General features: G+C 43.7%; 1 long non-coding RNA gene across 1 annotated transcript; it reads right to left on the bottom strand.

Annotated features, from left to right (window-relative positions):
• Positions 1–314: 314 nt before the first annotated feature.
• LOC124708629 lies at positions 315–3,434 on the bottom strand. The gene is made up of 4 exons (XR_007005232.1): positions 3,043–3,434; positions 1,688–2,484; positions 1,529–1,593; positions 315–607 (listed from the first exon to the last, which is right to left on the bottom strand). It is a non-coding gene; the product is annotated as an uncharacterized LOC124708629 (long non-coding RNA).
• Between the last annotated feature and the right edge of the window lie 16,763 nt (positions 3,435–20,197).

The following is a 20,197-nucleotide window of genomic DNA, read 5'->3' as shown; positions in this document are numbered from 1 at the left end:
CAAAGATTTTTGCCGGCAGGTTTGTGTGTACCGGCAGTTAGATTGCCATGATGTCCTTACTATTCCCGGCAGGTCATGTATCCTCCCGGCAGGTAAGCAACCTGCCGTTGATAACTTCTGCCGGCAGGTTGAATTAATCCTGGCAGTCCTCTAGCCGTAATAATTGGACTTCTCCCGGCAGTTACATACAAGTTGCCCCAGCAGTTGGACTGCTTGGAAGGCTGGAACTAGTTTAACCCCACCGATTCGGCCCTCCCCAATATTTAGCAGTACATCTGAACTCAAACACGTATTTCAAACTTTGACAAATAAGATATGTTACAAAGTGAACATGACCATAACTAATTAATCCAAAAGTCACACATATTCTTCATAAAGCATGGTCCATCCACGATCACACTCAAAATGAAATACTTCTTGATCAGGTGTAATACACGACCTTAAATATGCCACCCACCGACAACAAAGAACAAGCATAAGTTGGTTTCTAAGACAATGGCATTGCAACAAATATGTGTAAGACAATGGTTGTCCTTTCATCTAGTCCATGGAGCATTCTGTATTTATTTCTTCCGATGATGATCAACCTCTTATGCTGTTAATTAACCTGAAAAAAAGTGAGAAATGGGAGTTAATAAGAATCTTTAATTAGCTCAATGCAAATTAATCGAAGACAACCTGAACTAAACCTGAAAAAAATTAATTTAACGGCCACACCAGACCAACACATCAACTTTTATTACAACAGACCAACACAAGGATGTTGATCAGCAACATCTCTAGCTTGCAGTGCAGCCAACCAACGTGGCGAGGCCTTCTGACTCGGATCAGTATCCCGTCTCTCGACACAACCAAGGGCGATTAGCAAGATTAAGACAACCACAGCACCCAGTAAATTCATGCATCTACTGTCTGCAAATTTGCACAATTCAGAAAATAATGGTGTCCTAATTATATACATTTTTAGTCATGGACCGGTCAAGAACGTGGAACTGACAGGCAAAAGATACTCGAGTAACTATATCGGGTCACTCAATCGCCGACGTGTGCAATACATTAACTACTAGTGGTATCATGAGATGTCCTAAACTACCATGAAGTTGTTGACGAGTTGAATGTACTACTAGTTAACAGGTTCTGCATTGAACTATTAAGTGAAACAATGTACTAAACCAGGCACTAGGGAATGTACATACAGCAGGACCTCATCAACATCTAGTAGTACTGCTTTCAAGTTTCATTCTAACTAAGATGAAATGATACAGTTATATGAAGTAGTATCGCTGGTCCCATTACAGCAGGACCTCGTCAACATCAGAATCTTAAGAGCACAACAAAGGATAAATAACCAGGAGAAAATACCAATGGCACTGATCACACTAAAACGGTAATGCAGCAAGGAAACATGTACTCCCTCTGATTCATATTAATTGACTTCGATATGGATGTATCTAGCACTAAAATGTGTCTAGATACATCCATATTAGAGTCAATTAATATGAACCGGAGGGAGTAGTTCTTTTATTACCTCTTGGGAGTTCATTCTTCTTGTGGCGGTGAGGCTTGCTTCGTCTTGTACTTGACAACCTCCACCTGCATATGAAGTAAAGCTTCATTAGAAACTTGAGATAATATTGATATTTGTATAGTGAATAAAGCAAAACATTTAGTGCCCAGCTCATGTTACCTTCATCCACTTCTAGCTGGTCAGTATGCATATTTTCAACACCTTCTTCATCATCGGATCCAAGTATAACTGATTGAGATCTAAGCACTCAACTTAATTCTGGAACAGTTACTTCTGAAGTTCTCTAGAAACGATAACACAAGTTTCAGCATAGAGGAATGATAAAAATAAACCTACGCTATAATATAACAGTAAAACTAGATAAACCTAAGCTATAATAGAACAGTCTGCACATGATGATATTAACACTCCAAATCAAGAATTTAGCACCACTCCAAAAATGATAGATTACTAGGTACTATTTTTCCCGGTGCATAAGGACGCATACGAACTCAAAAAAGTATGGGCACATAATCTTCCCTCGACATGCACATGATGAACTCTCATTTTTACGCAGCATGTTGCCAGAGCATAAAATTTACCATGTGTAAGGCTAGACCATATGAACGAAAATATGAAACAGATAAGTACAAAACAACCATAGCAATACATGATAAACCAGTTTTTAGGGACAATTGAATGATGAAGTAATTAAGCACTTCAAGTTCATTTCAATTGTAGATTTGTAGAGAAGAAATTCATATAAATTGAGCAAATGCAGTACTAATAGAAATTGGGAACCAGAGTAGCAAACAACACTCATATAGCTGCCTTCTTTAATTCATTCAAATCACTAGAAATAACAGCAATCCCCAAACTCTTCATTTTCTCAGCGTCTCTTGCCACTTGTTCCTCCCGTACATCATCATATGTGTGAGCCTCCTCGCTTAAACCCTTCTTCCCTTGCCATTTTTTTCCTGAAAAGACGATGCAATAATATTAGAACAAACTAAATGCTCTAGGACATGACTAGCTTCAAGCCAAGAACAGTTTAGACAGTTTTTGCAAGGACATAATATTGTATTCCCTTTTGCTGAGTGGCTAAAAGCAAACTGTATAAATCATTTTCAAGGAGCTGGAGTTAGACATGCAGTAACAGATGAAATACTACAGATTTCTTATTTTCTGTAACATAACCTGATTAAATTTCCAATTCGTGTAAAAAAACTCATCCAAGTGTTAATTAAGTTTAGCAGATGGCCTGTAAAATCTACACAAATAGAGTTACTGCTGAAATATACTTTCAGTTGTGCAGCGCACGAGAAGACCGTGAATGGCTGCTTCCACACTCAGCTTAGCAATCAGACTGACTAGTACAGACTGTACACAAGTCTAAGCCACCGCACATTTCAGTCTTGACTAAGCTTAGCAATCACTTATATTTTCTACAGCACCGTGAGAACATCACAGTATTTATATGTGATTTAGCAATACGTGAACTGTAGAAAATAACTGCAAAGAGGGGATGGTCTCACCTTGGTGTGCTGGTCGACTGACGACTGGAAGTTCAGGAACCGACGGTGTGGACAGCAGAATTCTCAAGCACGGAGGGAGGAGGTCAGGGACGAGACCAGAAGCCGGCGGCGAGCTCACATCCGGTGGCGACGAGCTCCTTTCCGGCGGCAGCGAGCTCCTTCCTGGTGACCTCGAGTACTTTTGCGGCGGCAGGAGCCCGGTGCCGTACGCGTACGCGAGCTGCCTGATGCGGACAGGGTCAACACGGGCGGTGGCCATTGGGAGGATGAGATGCGGTGGATCTACAGCGGCGCAGTGGTGGGAGCGACGAGCGGCGGAGAGGTGGCGGCGGCACGCGAGCTAGCTCGGGGAAGTGAAGGCAGAGCGGCGGCGGGGAGAGGTGCGACGGCAGGGGAGGAAGAGAGCAGATGTGGCGGCGGCGCGTGTACACGAGAGAGAGAGGAGACGAGTGAGATTGGGGATTTAGGGATTTAGGGATAGATGGGCTGTGCGCGGTTCTTTTTAGCCAACATTTCGCTCACCGCGCGAACATTCTAATCTGCGCGGGCTTATTTTCGCTCTCCCAGGCAACAGATGAGCCGGCAGTTGATGGGCCGGAGTTGAGTTGTACCGGCAGGTTATGGGCCACCGTATGTTTCACCGCTTGCCGGCAGTTTAATTGCCGGCGCTCTTCCATCTTTACTGGCAGCAAATGTGCCCTCTTTTACTTGTGCCGGCAGTTAAGTTCTACCGGCAGTTAAATTGCCTCCTTACGTTGATTTTTGCCGGCAGCTCTATGCCCTCTTGTTTGGTCCATGGTGTAGTGGTCTAGGCGTTTTATAGAGGAAGAGGTGGATCACTGGCCGTCGCATCCATGCACTGCCGATGTGGAGTGCTCCGATGGGCAGCCGTACGAGGAAGAAAGCGACGTGGAGGCTTCGGTTGATAACTTGATATGGGCTGAAAAATAGATGTTTTGCACTGGGCTCCTGATGGCTTACCGTGAAAGGAATAGGACCAAGAGAATGGTTGTGCTTGAAAAGAATAGACGTGGCCGTTTGTAAATATCAGGAATTTGCAAATTGCAAACAGATAACAAGGTAGATAAAAATACAAGAAACAAGGAAGAAAGATGAGAATGTAAGAGTGAAAGAATGGAGGGAAACTTTGGCAAAAACAATTTTCAAAACAATTTAAAGATTTACAAATATTTTGATTTTAGTTTATAAATGAAATACGAAAATGGGAGGAGGTTTATTATATAAACCATATGAGAGAGAAATAAAATAGTTTTTATTTAAAATAATGTTTAGTTGATAAAATCTTGTGGATGATATGATGCATGATGCATGATGATGCACAAAAGAAAAGGCACACATAAAATCTAATAGGGGTATTTTCCTGGGCCGTTACAATCGACACCACTAACAAGGAATCTCGCCCCGAGATTCCACGTCAAACTGAGGGGGAGTTGGTTAAACTATCGGGTCTTCTTGTACCATGTTGACAAACATCCGACCACGGCGTGGAACCTTCTTCTGGCGAAGTGTTGATCTTCTCGACACCACTAACAAGGGTTGTTGCTCCGTCGACGAGATGAGATGCTTCCGGTGAAATTATTCAAAGATCGGACCTATTAGAATAAGGCGAGAGATCGTCCAACCCGCGTAGATACCTAAGACTCAAAAACTCTGATAAGAGAGAAGAATCAAAAATCGCATAGGTAAGATGAGAAAGAATAGAGGTAAGGAGAAAAATCAGAGCTAATCAGAACTATCCAACGAATTTCAGAAAATAGTTTGGACTCTCTAAACTCAACGACCGTTGGCAAGGTTATCCTAAAGGCTGGACTAGTGGGGTATCGTCAACCTGACGCTCTGATACCAACTTGTGACGCCCCAAAACCGGTACCATGAGGATCCCAGCGAATCCGCCGAAATCCGCACGATATCGATTTTAGGAGACGCACCACCAAGCGCCTCGTACACGCCGGAGCATGCACGCGATGCGGGTGGAATCAATCACGAGAGGTAACATTACAACGAGATTACAATAGAGCCCACAAGAAACGGATATATTACAAGCAACGACTTCAACGAGTCAAGATACAATAGAAACATACAAAGATCCAAATCATACGAAGATCAAATACATCCGAGTACCGGACAAGATACAAATTGGACTAAGAGTCCCGAAGATAAACGATGGCGTCCATAACCCCGCCTGTGCCAAGCCGAAGGGTAACCTTGCTAGCGTCGTCTTCATCGAACATATCTTCATACCGCCCTAGGTTATATCCCGTAGAAGCAGCAATAAGTACGGGTTCGTACTTAACAAGACTTCAAGACGTATAAGCATTCGTCAACCGGTCATCCTTTGTACTTGAGGCACACAGGGGACTTAGAGGACGCAAGAGGAACGTCATAGACAATATGGTGGGGTTAAGCGGCAGCGCGCAAGCACTAAAAACCTATAGAGACACTCTACAACAAGTCGTCTATCGTAGAAGGTGAGAGAGCGCATAACTAACAGCTCTATACTCTACAAACATAACTCAGCCCGATGCGTTCCCCTCGCAAGGAAGTACTTACAAAGGCACTCACACGGTTGACAAGGTTTAACCATTTATTGTTAAAGTTGTGCTAACTTACTACGCAAGTTATTATGATTGAAACAACAGGTGTAAGTTGTCTATGGTCGAGTCATACAGACTCCAAGTCATCCATAACCGCGGACACGGCTTATCGATAAGATGTACACCCCGCAGGGGTTGCCCAAATGTACCCACACGCACCGCTCGATCCACTTACGACAGGTGGATTTCACGGCTCGCACTCTCCTTCACGACAACAATGTCCAGGAAGCCACCTAACCAAGTTGAACCCGTATCGAAGTCCGGCCGTATCTCCGAAGCGGACCTAGCCGTTGCGCCAGCCGTACTAGGTGGTTTAAACACACACTCGGGGCGATAAACCACTTCGCAGCGGCTCCGCGACCTATACGTGCATACCGTAAACAAGGGATACAAGGCACCCGTGGGCTTCCCAAAGTAAATAAGTAGCAGGTCGGCATGCACGCAAACAACAAATGGTAAAACATTGCAAACTAGTTGTGGCCATCGGACAAAGTTGTAGATTCCAGGCAAGTGGTCAAGGGGAGACCCATAAGCATACCCACGTGTGGTTAGAGCGCTCGGTCTCGAATCGGATAACAAGAACTCGGGGTCCTAGATTTAAAGAAACACAAGTGAGCCGTCATAAAACGAGCAACCGACCCACCGATGCCTCTCGCTAACAACTATTAACAAGTAACCATGATACTTCCAACGGATATAACCATAAACCATGTGTCATGTTCCCCAACCGGTAACCCAATAAGATAGCGGTAACGGTAACGAGATATAAACAACACTAGCATGCACTACGACTCGCAAGGCGCACCCAAAACCAAACAATAGCCGTAGGAGGTTGGTGGTGGCAATATGGGCTGCTTGAGGTAACGAGTGGATAGGACACGTGACAAGAACGCAACTTAAAGCTAGCATGAGGAAGAAGGCAAAATAAAATAGGTGAGCGACTTCGCAGGGGCGGGAGTATAGGGGAAATGCTTGCCTCGTTAAAGCTGGCCGAGGGACATCCGGAGGACTTGTCGTATCTCACCACACCACTTCGCGATCCTATCCGGGAAGAAGCAAATGCTCGGAACACACAACGTATGCAAGTCTTACTACTATGGATAAAGAAGATCCAAGATGATCAAGATGATATGCATGACATGGCAAAGATGGTGCAATGCAACTTATCCAAATTAATCGGAGTCTGAACCCCGACAATCAAATTAGGTTGAAGTTGCATTTTCTACCGACAAATTTAAGTGTTGATTAGCATGGCAAGACATGGTAGGGGTGCGCTACATCAAAATTAATCGGAGCGAGGAAACCTTAGTCGGTGTCCGAAATACTCCGGTTATATGTAAGGTGAACATACACAAACTATCACGTCACGACATGATGCGAGATGCAAACAGGTATATGGATGGCATGTTCATGATCCTTGCATTTTTCTGATCAAATTGGATATAAAGTTTGTAGCAATTGGATTTGTAAAAGTGCAGTTTTAAATAGTTTGAAAAAGGTGCAGGGAACAAATTCAGAAAAATAGGAAAAGGATTTGGGTGTAGAAACAATTTCCAGCGCCAGCGTGGACGCGAGCAAAAAGGTGGTTTCATCGCGCCCGCGCGGGAGAGATCAAGGATGGTAGCCAGAGTGCTGCTGAAACGGTTCTGTTAGTATACAGGTTGCACACAAGGTAAGCTGTAGATGCGGGATAACTGAAACTTTACAGCACGAACTGAATAGCTGCAGCAGCGATTCCTGTACACGCGAAACTGCACAGATTTTAAAGCTTTGGCCACGATGAATCTGGGAACCGTTTTGAGCGAAACAAAAGATGTTGAGCAATAGGAATGTGCCGGGATTCGAGAGGTACCAAAAAGAGTGGAAACGGTGCACGGACACGACGGAAAAGCTCGCCGGAACACGGGACGTCGAAACAACGTCACTGAACTGAAATCTGAAAACAGTTTCTGGACCGAACTTCGATTGAAGATGGCGACGCTGATAGTGCACCGTTTGGGATGATTCAAAGACCAGTAGATAGCTGGCGATGTTGTGCATCTAAGGAAACAAGAAACGCTTGCTGGGAGAGCCTGTGCCGGCGAGGATCTGCGTCGAAAGTGGCCACCGTGAAACAGATCAAAACTGCACCTTATTTTCTGTTTTCGTTTCTGATCTCGTCTCCTTCGATCTCTTCCTCGAATCAGCGATGCATGGCATGCAAGAGAGAGGAGAGGGGATGCTGCTCACCCTGGGTTGCTTGGTGACGAGAAGGATGCATCGGAGAAGGTGGCCGGCGTCGAGGACGAAGGGGAGGCCGGGTAGACGAAGTAGAAGTAGATGGGCGCGTGCAGTTCTTGGCGGATCGATCTCCCTGAGGTAGACGAGGACGAACACGCTGGAGGCCATGGCGTGCTTGCGATGCTGCATGTTGTGCTGAAGGAGAAAAACAGCAGCGCGGGGCAGGTCTTGGTCGAGCGGATGCCGACGGTGTTTTAGACGACGAGGACGACGAACGCCGGGCGATCTTGGAGGTCGAGCATGTCTGCTTCAGGAGGCTGCAGGAGGATGCTGCCAGCTTGGCGATCTTGGTGGAGGCGGGGACGCGCGGCGTCGCCGGCACGGTGTCGGAGAGGAGCAGAGACAGAAAGGTCAGCGGCCTGATATGGAGCAGCACGACGCTGTCTTGAAGACGTCCATGAAGAGAACGAGCAGGGAGGTTGGCGTCTGAGAAAAAGCTGCTGCTTGTGGTTTCCGTCGGGAGGAGGATGGATCACGAGGGAGAAAAGAGAGTGGCGGCGGATGGGGAGAGGGATGGAGCTAGGTTTGGGATGGGACAGACGTCTAGGCGTTTTATAGAGGAAGAGGTGGATCACTGGCCGTCGCATCCATGCACTGCCGATGTGGAGTGCTCCGATGGGCAGCCGTACGAGGAAGAAAGCGACGTGGAGGCTTCGGTTGATAACTTGATATGGGCTGAAAAATAGATGTTTTGCACTGGGCTCCTGATGGCTTACCGTGAAAGGAATAGGACCAAGAGAATGGTTGTGCTTGAAAAGAATAGACGTGGCCGTTTGTAAATATCAGGAATTTGCAAATTGCAAACAGATAACAAGGTAGATAAAAATACAAGAAACAAGGAAGAAAGATGAGAATGTAAGAGTGAAAGAATGGAGGGAAACTTTGGCAAAAACAATTTTCAAAACAATTTAAAGATTTACAAATATTTTGATTTTAGTTTATAAATGAAATACGAAAATGGGAGGAGGTTTATTATATAAACCATATGAGAGAGAAATAAAATAGTTTTTATTTAAAATAATGTTTAGTTGATAAAATCTTGTGGATGATATGATGCATGATGCATGATGATGCACAAAAGAAAAGGCACACATAAAATCTAATAGGGGTATTTTCCTGGGCCGTTACAACCACCATTACGAAGGAAGAGTAGTATTACTAAGTCACTTGAGTAGGTGTGAGTTTGTATCAGGATCCCCTTGTATCGTAGAGCGATGAATGGTTCTTAAAACCAACGGTGTGTTAGCTTTGTAATATGTGATGTTTGGTATGAATGAAAAAGTGTTGTTGGTTTTTACCCCTCAACACTACTCAAGTTTTCAAGTTTTGAACTTTTGAACTTTAACTCAAACAAACCATAGAAATTTCCCTCTTATCTTATCATCTACCTCAATGATCAGATGGCCCCACCAACCCGCAGCACCAACCAGGATGCAATGATGCAGATGCTGCAGATGATGATGGCAGACAGGGAAGCCGAGAGAGCTGAACGTCAAGCCAATATCGCCGCACTGCAACAGATAGCTCAGAACAATCAAGGCCATGGAAACTACGATCACCCTGGCCGAAGCTGAAGAACTTTCAGAACACCAACCATCCGATGTTTAGCAAGACCGAAGAGCCACTTGACGCAGATGACTGGCTCCAGACCATGGAGAACAACCTAGAAGTTGCGGGAGTTGAAGCCGCGTAAAGAGTACTCGTTCGCCACCCACTACCCGTCGGACCCGCCGTAGCTTGGTGGACAAGTGCCCGCGCAATGAATGCGGGGCAAATGATGACATGGGAAGACTTCAAGCTGAAGTTTAGCAAGTATCACGTGCCCCAAGGACTGATCAAGAAAATGAGAGACGAGTTCCGGGAACTCAAACAAGGAAGAATGTCGGTGGTGGAGTACCGCGGCAGATTTCTTACTCTGTCAAGGTACGCCCCGGATGAGACCGACACCAACGAGAAGAGGAAGGAGAGATTTCTGAACGGACTGCATGATGAGATGCAGACTGTGTTAGTAAACATTCCGTTTGCTGACTTAGAAGCCCTGGTGGACTCAGCCATCCAGATGGAAGGAAAGCTGCACCAAGCCAACGAGAACCGTAAGAGAAGAATGATGAACCAGAATGGACCTCACAACGCCCAGAAGCACCGCAACCACTCAACTGGAGGATTCGCCCCAAGATACAACAAGCCACCTGCTCAGACATACCGCCCGAACTACTCCAACAATAATGGAGGACTGATACGTCTCCAACGTATCTATAATTTCTGATGTTCCATGCTTGTTTTATGACAATACCTACATGTTTTGCTTGCACTTTATATCATATTATGGCATTTATTGGACTAACCTATTAACAAGATGCCACAAGCGCGCTTCGTTTATTATGTCCGTTTATTGCGTAAAAGGCCCAAAAACCAAAGTGCTCGGAAAAATCCGTAAAAATTGCAGTAAATTCTATTTCGCCGAAGACTCACTCGAGCCGTAAGGGCAAGCCAGTGGGAGGCCCGTGGCCTCCTCCCCATAGGCCGGCGCGGCCCGGAGGGTGGTCACCCCACCCTATTGTGTGGGCCCCTCGAGACTCTTCCGACTCCGACTCTTCGCCTGTTTAAGCCGTCGTGACCTAAAACTTCGACACCTCTTGACGAAACTCCGTAAAGACTCCGTGGGCGCCGCCACATCGCGAAACTCCACCCGGGGGACGAAGTCTCTGCTCCGGCACTCCTACCGGGACGGGGAATTGCCCCTGGAGTCATCTCCACCGCCGTCTCCACCGCCATCTTCACCGCCATCGCTGCCCCCATGATGAGGAGGGAGTAATTCACCCTCGAGGCTGAGGGCTCCGCTCGTAGCTATGTGGTTCATCTCTCTCTTTGTGATCAAGTTGAATATCATCTATGTGCTACTCTAGTGATGTTATTAAAGTAGTCTATTCCTCCTCCATGATGTAATGTTGGCAGTGTGTGCATCATGAAGTACTTGGTTTATGCTATGATTGTGATCTCTTGTAGATTATGAAGTTAACTATTACTATGATGGTATTGATGCGATCTATTCCTCCTTCCATAGTGTGATGGTAGAAGTGTGCATGCTATGTTAGTACTTGGTTTGGTTGTGTTGATCTATCTTGCACTCTAAGGTTATTTAAATATGAACATTGAATATTGTGGAGCTTGTTAACTCCGGCATTGAGGGTTCGTGTAATCCTACACAATGATGTTCATCATCCAACAAGAGGGTGTAGAGTAGTCCTATTATGTGATCATTGTTGAGAGTGTCCACTAGTGAAAGCAGGATCCCTGGGCCTTGCTTCCAAGCATCAAATCACCGTTTGTTTACTGTTTTGTTGAATGTTTACTCGCTGCCATATTTCATTCCGATTGCTATTACCACTCACACTCATCCATATTACTTGTATCTCACTATCTCTTCGCCGAACTAGTGCACCTATTGTATTGGGTGTGTTGGGGACACAAGAGACTTCTTGCTTTGTGGTTGCAGGGTTGCTTGAGAGGGATATCTTTGACCTCTTCCTCCCTGAGATCGATAAACCTTGGGTGATCCACTTAAGGGAAATTTGCTGCTGTTCTACAAACCTCTGCTCTTGGAGGCCCAACACTGCCTACAAGAATAGAAGCTCCCGTAGACATCAAGCACTTTTCCGGCGCCGTTGCCGGGAGGTAAGGTAAAAGGTATTCACATCCTCCGACTACTAAGCTATTTTCCGGCGCCGTTGCCGGGGAGGAAAGGTAAAAGGTACTCACACTCCGGATCTCGGCTACTAAGCTATTTTCGCCGTTGTAAGTACTCGAAGCTATTTCCTTTAGATCCTGCAATTGCATCTTTTTGTTTCTTGTTTACACTAGTTTGGCATAATGGACGACAATGAGCTTCTTATTCTATTTCCTGATTTAAGACATGGATGGTTTGATGCGAAAATTAAAAAACCCATGGAACATATTAGCATGAATACTTTGAATACCATTGTTGCTAATGATATGGAAAATTCTAAGCTTGGGGAAGCTGGTTCTGATGAGCATGATCTTTTTAGTCCCCCAAGCATTGAGGAGAAAAATTACTTTGATGATACTTTGCCTCCTATTTATGATGATTATAATGATAGTAGTCTTTTAGTCCCGCCTACTATGGAGGATAAATTTGATTATGACTACAATATGCCTCCTATATTTGATGATTAGAATAATAATGATAGCTACTTTGTTGAATTTGCTCCCACTACAACTAATAAAATTGACTATGCTTATGTTGGGAGTAGTAATTATTTTATGCATGAGACTCATGATAAGAATGCTTTATGTGATAGTTATATTGTTTAGTTTGCTCATGATGCTACTGAAAGTTATTATGAGAGAGGAAAATATGGTTGTATAAATTTTCATGTTACTAAAATGCATATCTATGTGCTGAAATTTTTGAAGTTACACTTGTTCTATCTTCCTATGCTTATTACTTTGCTCTTCATGAACTTGTTTATTTACAAACTCCTTTTCATAGGAAGCATGTTAGACTTAAATGTGTTTTGAATTTGCCTCTTGATTCTCTCTTTTGCTTCAAATACTATCTCTTGCGAGTGCATTATTAAAACTGCTGAGCCCATCTTAACGGCTATAAAGAAAGAACTTCTTGGGAGATAACCCATGTGTTATTTTGCTACAGTACATTGTTTTATATTTGTGTCTTGGAAGTTGTCTACTACTGTAGCAACCTCTCCTTATCCTAGTTTTATGTTTTGTTGTGCCAAGTAAAGTCGTTGATAGAAAAGTTGATACTAGATTTGGATTACTGCGCAGAAACAGATTTCTTTGCTGTCACGAATTTCGACCTGCCTCCCTGTAGGTAGCTCAGAAAATTAAGCCAATTTACTTGCGTGATCCTCAGATATGTACGCAACTTTCATTCAATTTGAGAATTTTCATTTGAGCAAGTATGGTGCCTCAATAAAATCCATCTTTACGGATCGTTCGTTTTGACAGATTCGCCTTTTATTTCGCATTGCTTCTTTTGCTATGTTGGATGGATTTCTTTGTTCCATTGACTTCCAGTAGCTTTGGGCAATGTCCAGAAGTGTTAAGAATAATTGTGTCACCTCTGAACATGTGAATTTTGATTATGCACTAACCCTCTAATGAGTTTGTTTCGAGTTTGGTGTGGAGGAAGTTTTCAAGGGTCAAGAGAGGAGGATGATATACTATGATCAAGAAGAGTGAAAGCTCTAAGCTTGGGGATGCCCCGGTGGTTCACCCCTGCATATTTCAAGAAGACTCAAGCTTCTAAGCTTGGGGATGCCCAAGGCATCCCCTTCTTCATCGACAAATTATCAGGTTCCTTCTCTTGAAACTATATTTTTATTCGGCCACATCTTATGTACTTTACTTGGAGCGTCCGTGTGCTTTTGTTTTTGTTTTTGTTTGAATAAATGCTTGTGTGGGAGAGAGACACGCTCCGCTGGTTCATATGAACACATGTGTTCTTAGCTTTTATTTTTCATGGCGAAGGTTGAAACTGCTTCGTTAATTGTTATATGGTTGGAAACGGAAAATGCTACATGTAGTAATTGGTAGAGTGTCTTCAATAATTTGATACTTGGCAATTGTTGTGCTCATGTTTAAGCTCTTGCATCATGTACCTTGTACCCATTAATGGATAACTACATAGAGCTTGTTAAAATTTGGTTTGCATGTTGTTCTCTAGAGTCTAGATATTTTCTGGTTGAGGTGTTTGAACAACAAGGAGACAATGTAAAGTCTTATAATAGTTACAATACGTTCATATGTGAGCTTTTCTGCACCTTTTATACTTGAGTTTGCTTCAAACAACCTTGCTAGCCAAGCCCTGTATTGAGAGGAATTCTTCTCGTGCATCCAAATCCTTGAGCCAATAACCATGCCATTTGTGTCCACCATGCCTACCTACTACATGGTATTTCTCCGCCATTCCAAAGTAAATTGCTTGAGTGCTACCTTTAAAATTTCTATCCTTTACCTTTGCAATATGTAGCTCATGGGACAAATAGCTTAAAAACTATTGTGGTATTGAATATGTATTTATGCACTTTATCTCTTATTAAGTTGCTTGTTGTGCGATAACCATGTTACTGGGGACGCCATCAACTACCCTTTGTTGAATATCATGTGAGTTGCTATGCATGTCCGTCTTGTCTGAAGTAAGGGATATCTACCACTTTAATGGTTAGAGCATGCATATTGTTAGAGAAGAACATTGGGCCGCTAACTAAAGCCATGAATCATGGTGGAAGTTTCAGTTTTGGACATATATCCTCAATCTCATATGAGAATACTAATTGTTGCTAAATGCTTATGCATTAAAGAGGAGTCCATTATCTGTTGTCTATGTTGTCCCGGTATGGATGTCTAAGTTGAGAATAATCAAAAGCGAGAAATCCAAAATGCGAGCTTTCTCCTTAGACCTTTGTACAGGCGGCATAGAGGTACCCCTTTGTGACACTTGGTTAAAACATGTGTACTTGCGATGATCCCGGTAGTCCAAGCTAATTAGGACAAGGTGCGGGCACTATTAGTATACTATGCATGAGGCTTGCAACTTGTAAGATATAATTTACATGATACATATGCTTTATTACTATCGTTGACAAAATTGTTTCTTGTTTTCAAAACCAAAGCTCTAGCACAAATATAGTAATCAATGCTTCCCTCTGCGAAGGGCATATCTTCTACTTTATTGTTGAGTCAGTTTGCCTATTCTTTCTATCTTAGAAGCAAACACTTGTATCAACTGTGTGCATTGATTCTTACATGTTTACTTATTGCACTTGTTATATTGCTTTGTGTTGACAATTATCCATGAGATATACATGTTAAAGTTGAAAGCAACCGCTGAAACTTTTATCTCCTTTGTGTTGCTTCAATGCTTTTACTTTGAATTTATTGCTTTATGAGTAACTCTTATGCAAGTCTTATTGATGCTTGTCTTGAAAGTACTATTCATGAAAAGTCTTTGCTATATGGTTCAATTGTTTACTCATTGCATTAACATTGCTTTGAATCGCTGCATTCATCTCATATGCTTTACAATAGTATGATTAAGATTATGTTGGTAGCATGTCACTTCAGAAATTATCTTTTTATCGTTTACCTACTCGAGGACGAGTAGGAACTAAGCTTGGGGATGCTGATACGTCTCCAACGTATCTATAATTTCTGATGTTCCATGCTTGTTTTATGACAATACCTACATGTTTTGCTTGCACTTTATATCATATTATGGCAATTATTGGACTAACCTATTAACAAGATGCCACGGTGCCAGTTTCCGTTTATTATGTCCGTTTATTGCGTGAAAAGGCCCAAAAACCAAAGTGCTCGGAAAAATCCGGAAAAATTGCAGAAATTCTATTTCGCCGGAAGACTCACGGAGCCGGAAGGGCAAGCCGGGGGAGGCCCGGGGCCTCCTCCCCATAGGCCGGCGCGGCTCGGAGGGTGGTCACCCCACCCTATTGTGTGGGCCCCTCGAGACTCTTCCGACTCCGACTCTTCGCCCTGTTTAAGCCGTCGTGACCTAAAACTTCGACACCTCTTGACGAAACTCCGTGAAAGACTCCAGGGGCGCCGCCACATCGCGAAACTCCAATTCGGGGGACAGAAGTCTCTGTTCCGGCACCCTACCGGGACGGGGAATTGCCCCTGGAGTCATCTCCACCGCCGTCTCCACCGCCATCTTCACCGCCATCGCTGCCCCCATGATGAGGAGGGAGTAATTCACCCCTGGGGCTGAGGGCTCCGCTGTAGCTATGTGGTTCATCTCTCTCTCTTTGTGATCAAGTTGAATATCATCTATGTGCTACTCTAGTGATGTTATTAAAGTAGTCTATTCCTCCTCCATGATGTAATGTTGGCAGTGTGTGCATCATGAAGTACTTGGTTTATGCTATGATTGTGATCTCTTGTAGATTATGAAGTTAACTATTACTATGATGGTATTGATGCGATCTATTCCTCCTTCCATAGTGTGATGGTAGAAGTGTGCATGCTATGTTAGTACTTGGTTTGGTTGTGTTGATCTATCTTGCACTCTAAGGTTATTTAAATATGAACATTGAATATTGTGGAGCTTGTTAACTCCGGCATTGAGGGTTCGTGTAATCCTACACAATGATGTTCATCATCCAACAAGAGGGTGTAGAGTAGTCCTATTATGTGATCATTGTTGAGAGTGTCCACTAGTGAAAGCAGGATCCCAGGGCCTTGCTTCCAAGCATCAAATCACCGTTTGTTTACTTGTTTTGTTGAATGTTTACTCGCTGCCATATTTCATTCCGATTGCTATTACCACTCACACTCATCCATATTACTTGTATCTCACTATCTCTTCGCCGAACTAGTGCACCTATTGTATTGGGTGTGTTGGGGACACAAGAGACTTCTTGCTTTGTGGTTGCAGGGTTGCTTGAGAGGGATATCTTTGACCTCTTCCTCCCTGAGATCGATAAACCTTGGGTGATCCACTTAAGGGAAATTTGCTGCTGTTCTACAAACCTCTGCTCTTGGAGGCCCAACACTGTCTACAAGAATAGAAGCTCCCGTAGACATCAAGGACCCCCGAAGCCCGGAGGCAGCCACAACAACAATAGCAACCCCAACAACAACAACAACCACCCCAATGGTAACAACAACAACAACCCCACCACTGGCCCGAGGACTGGAAGCAATGCCATCCCCGTCACCCCGAAGGACAAGTCCACGATAAACTGCTATGAATGTGGAGTTGTGGGTCACTACTCCAATGAGTGCCCCCAAGAAGCTTGCCAAGATTGCCGCCAATACCGCTGCACCTGTCCAGCAACAGCGTCGCTTCGCCGCCAGAAGGAACCAGAACAACAACACCGGTCGTCTCTACCACATGAGTGCCACAGAAGCTCAGGAAGCACCTCAGGCCATGCCAAGTATGTTTTCCTGTTAATCCAATTGCTCAATCTCTCTTAGGAACCTCACTTTTCTTAAAATCTCGGGACGAGATTTGTTTAAGGGGGAAGGGTTTGTAACATCCCAAAAATTTCAAAAAAAGAAAATGAATTTCCCTATTTCCAAATTTTAGAACCAACAAAAACTTTTATTAAATTTAGTTAGATACATAGTGAGCATGCTTAATTCTTGTGCTATTGCGTTGAAGTATTTTGCAATGATCTTAAACCCTAAACCCTATTCTTTTTACCATCCAAGTTAAATCAAAATGAAAAGAAATGAAATAAGAAAAGGACCTATGTGCCTATGGCTATTTTGGTAAAACTTTTACCTAGGCTTTTCTACCTTGATTAGATGTTTTGAAAACATCAACAAACCCAATCTAGTACTTCCCCAATCAAAACCAAGGTGAAACAAAAACAAATAAAAAGAAATTAAACATATGCATAGAAGCATATGTGGTACTTAGCCATTTTATCAAATCTTGTCCTATGCACTCCTACCTTGCCCAAATGGTGTGAAACCATCTCTAAACCTAATCCCACACTAAATGGACCCTAAACCATGCCCAAGTAAAACAAGGAGAACAAAATAGAAGATTAAGAAAATTTGGAATTTCACCTCTTATGTGTTTATGGCCATTTTTGCAAATCTTTGAACTAGGCCTTTTGGAATTTTTTCAATGGTTTGGAAATGTTCCTAAACTAATAATAATCACTTTTGATTCAAGAGAAAACCAAATCAATAAAAGATAAAGAAAAGAAATGGAGAAATGCAATTTCACTCACATACACTTTGGCCAACTTTGCAAATCCTCAACCAAGGCCACCTTTGCTTGTGCCTTTGCTTGTGAAATACTTATATATCAAAAACAAACACCTTTGCATCAAAGAAACACAATTAAAATCAAAGGAAAATTCAAATTCCACTTACATGTGATCATGGTCACTTTGACACTTTTTAATATCATACCCACTTTGCACCCCTGGTTTGGAATATTCTTAAACCAAACTTGGTCAACACTTTCCACCTCATCCAAGACCATGTCAAGGTGAACCATTTTGATGTTGACCACTAGGGTTGACTCTGCCCAGGTTGACCATAAAAGAGATGACAAGAGGAGACTTTGAAACAAAGAGAAGATGAACCCAAATTTGAAATCTTGCAAACCAGCACCAAATTGACCACCACCGCCACCATTCCACTCCAATAATTATTTAAATGAACTTCACCAAAAGGATTTTCAAAATTCAACAAAAAGTTTCATGCGGCCATATTGTCAAACACTTGGCAGGCATCATTTTACTTTATGCACACATGCTAACATCCAATGGATTTTGGCCTACACCCCTTTTGATTTGTGATCATCAACCTCCTGTACCTCCTCTGCATCAAGCCCTGCCCTTCAGCCCTGATTAAAGTGAGGCCATGATGAAGAACACACCCATGCCGGCCATGATAGACACCACCATGCCACCCTACCTCACCACCTCTCTCTGGCCAGCCTTACCATGTCAACTCGGTAGCTCTCACTCCACCATGCACGCTCGTACCCTCCCTGGCCAAAGAAGTGCACGCCCACGCCTGGAACGCGACGTGTCCAGACGCGCCAGGACATGCCAGAGCGTGCACAGACACGACCCTGGACACGCCAGTCCACTGGCTCGCCTCGTCGCGTCCGACCACCTCTTGCCCCAACTCTTCCTCCTACATGCTCACCAGGATCACGACTAGCTCCTAGACATGCTCAACTACACGCGTGTGCACCGTCGCTGTTGCCATGACCAAGAACTTTGCCGCCAGTACCGTACCCGTCGTGCCATGATCATGAGCCGTCCCCTCCTCCCTTTCCTACGCCAGCACGCTCCCTAGCTCCGCCATGATGCCTGCAACACCACGCCCCCATCGCCCTGCCCTTCCGCGCCCTAGAACGCCATCTCCGTCGACGACCTTGCCCGCACCCTCGCAGCACCTCGCGTATCTATAAATAGAGCCACCCCCGCGCCTCATCCTCCACACCAAACTTGCTCCTCTCCCTCCACTTTATCTCCTCGACCCACTTCCCCTCTCCAATTTACACCGTAGCTCGTCAATTGATCGCCGGAGTCCGCCGGAGCAGGAGAAGAAGGCGTCGTCGAATTCGTCTACCCCCGACGCTGCTGCGACCACCATTGGCTTCCCCATCGTCCGCAACATCACCCTACCTCGTCGCCGACCATCGCCGGAGCCCCAGATCGCCGCCGACCCCCTACCTCCGTCGTGCCAGCAACCCCTTTTCGCCGTCGACGACGACGACGCTCGACCGTCGATCATCCATCTAATCCTACGGCTCAAGTTAACAGGTACCATTTCGGTGTTAAACAGAGGCTGATACGCAGGCCCCACCCTGTCAGGCGGCCCGCGGCGTGAGAAACGCTGTTGGGCTGGTTTTCCCCATTTCAAACCATTTCGGCCCATTTGCTTTCCCGCCTAGCCCATTCAGTCCATCTTCGAATTAATTCGTTTAAGTAAATTTCAATACTGGTGCTCACTTAGAATTTGAATAACTCTCAATCCACTTGGCCAAATTTAGTAAATTTGATGTTGTTGGAAAGCCTATGAAATACTCTACCCAACCACTTTGAATTCAACCTCATATCTATTGAAGAAATAATGTAACAAAACTAACAAGACAGAGACTTTTCAGTTTTCAAATAAATTTTAAAAATCAACCATAATGAGTTTTGAGGTGAATCCAATTGCTATGATTCACATTTTCAAGTATCTAATTGTTTATGAAAAAATATGATATTGTTACTGTACATGATCATGGGCTAGAATCCAAAATTGGCTATGTAGTCAATCCTAGCCCATTTAAATTATTTCAAAAATTAAGATTTCAAATCTATGAGGTGTAGCACCTCATTTAGATCATATTCCCAATTGGTATGAAGTAATGTGATGACCTCTGTTGCATGGTCTCGTATATGCTCACTTGGGGATCTTAAATCACCTAGTTATTTAAATTGCATGAGGTATAGAACCTCATTTAAATCATGATTCTCAAATAATAAGTGTGAAGTGTTGACCTTGGTCAACATGTGATCATACCTTGTTAGTTGAGGAGATTAAATCTTAACAAGCTTTAATGAGAGGAAATTATTTCTCCCAAACTAAAGAGAAACCCTAATCCACATTTCAATGAGAGGAAATTATTTTCCTAAATAAGAAGACCCTAGCATAATTTTCGGTGGCAATGTTAAGTAGTGATGCTAGATCATTTGTGTGAGCCATTAAGGCTAACTAAGTCTACTTAAGTGTTGTTT

The sequence above is a fragment of the Lolium rigidum genome, chromosome 4 (assembly GCF_022539505.1).
Source record: "Lolium rigidum isolate FL_2022 chromosome 4, APGP_CSIRO_Lrig_0.1, whole genome shotgun sequence".
In the NCBI taxonomy this organism is placed as follows: Eukaryota; Viridiplantae; Streptophyta; class Magnoliopsida; order Poales; family Poaceae; genus Lolium; species Lolium rigidum.
This window is presented reverse-complemented; position numbering and strand designations above follow the sequence as displayed.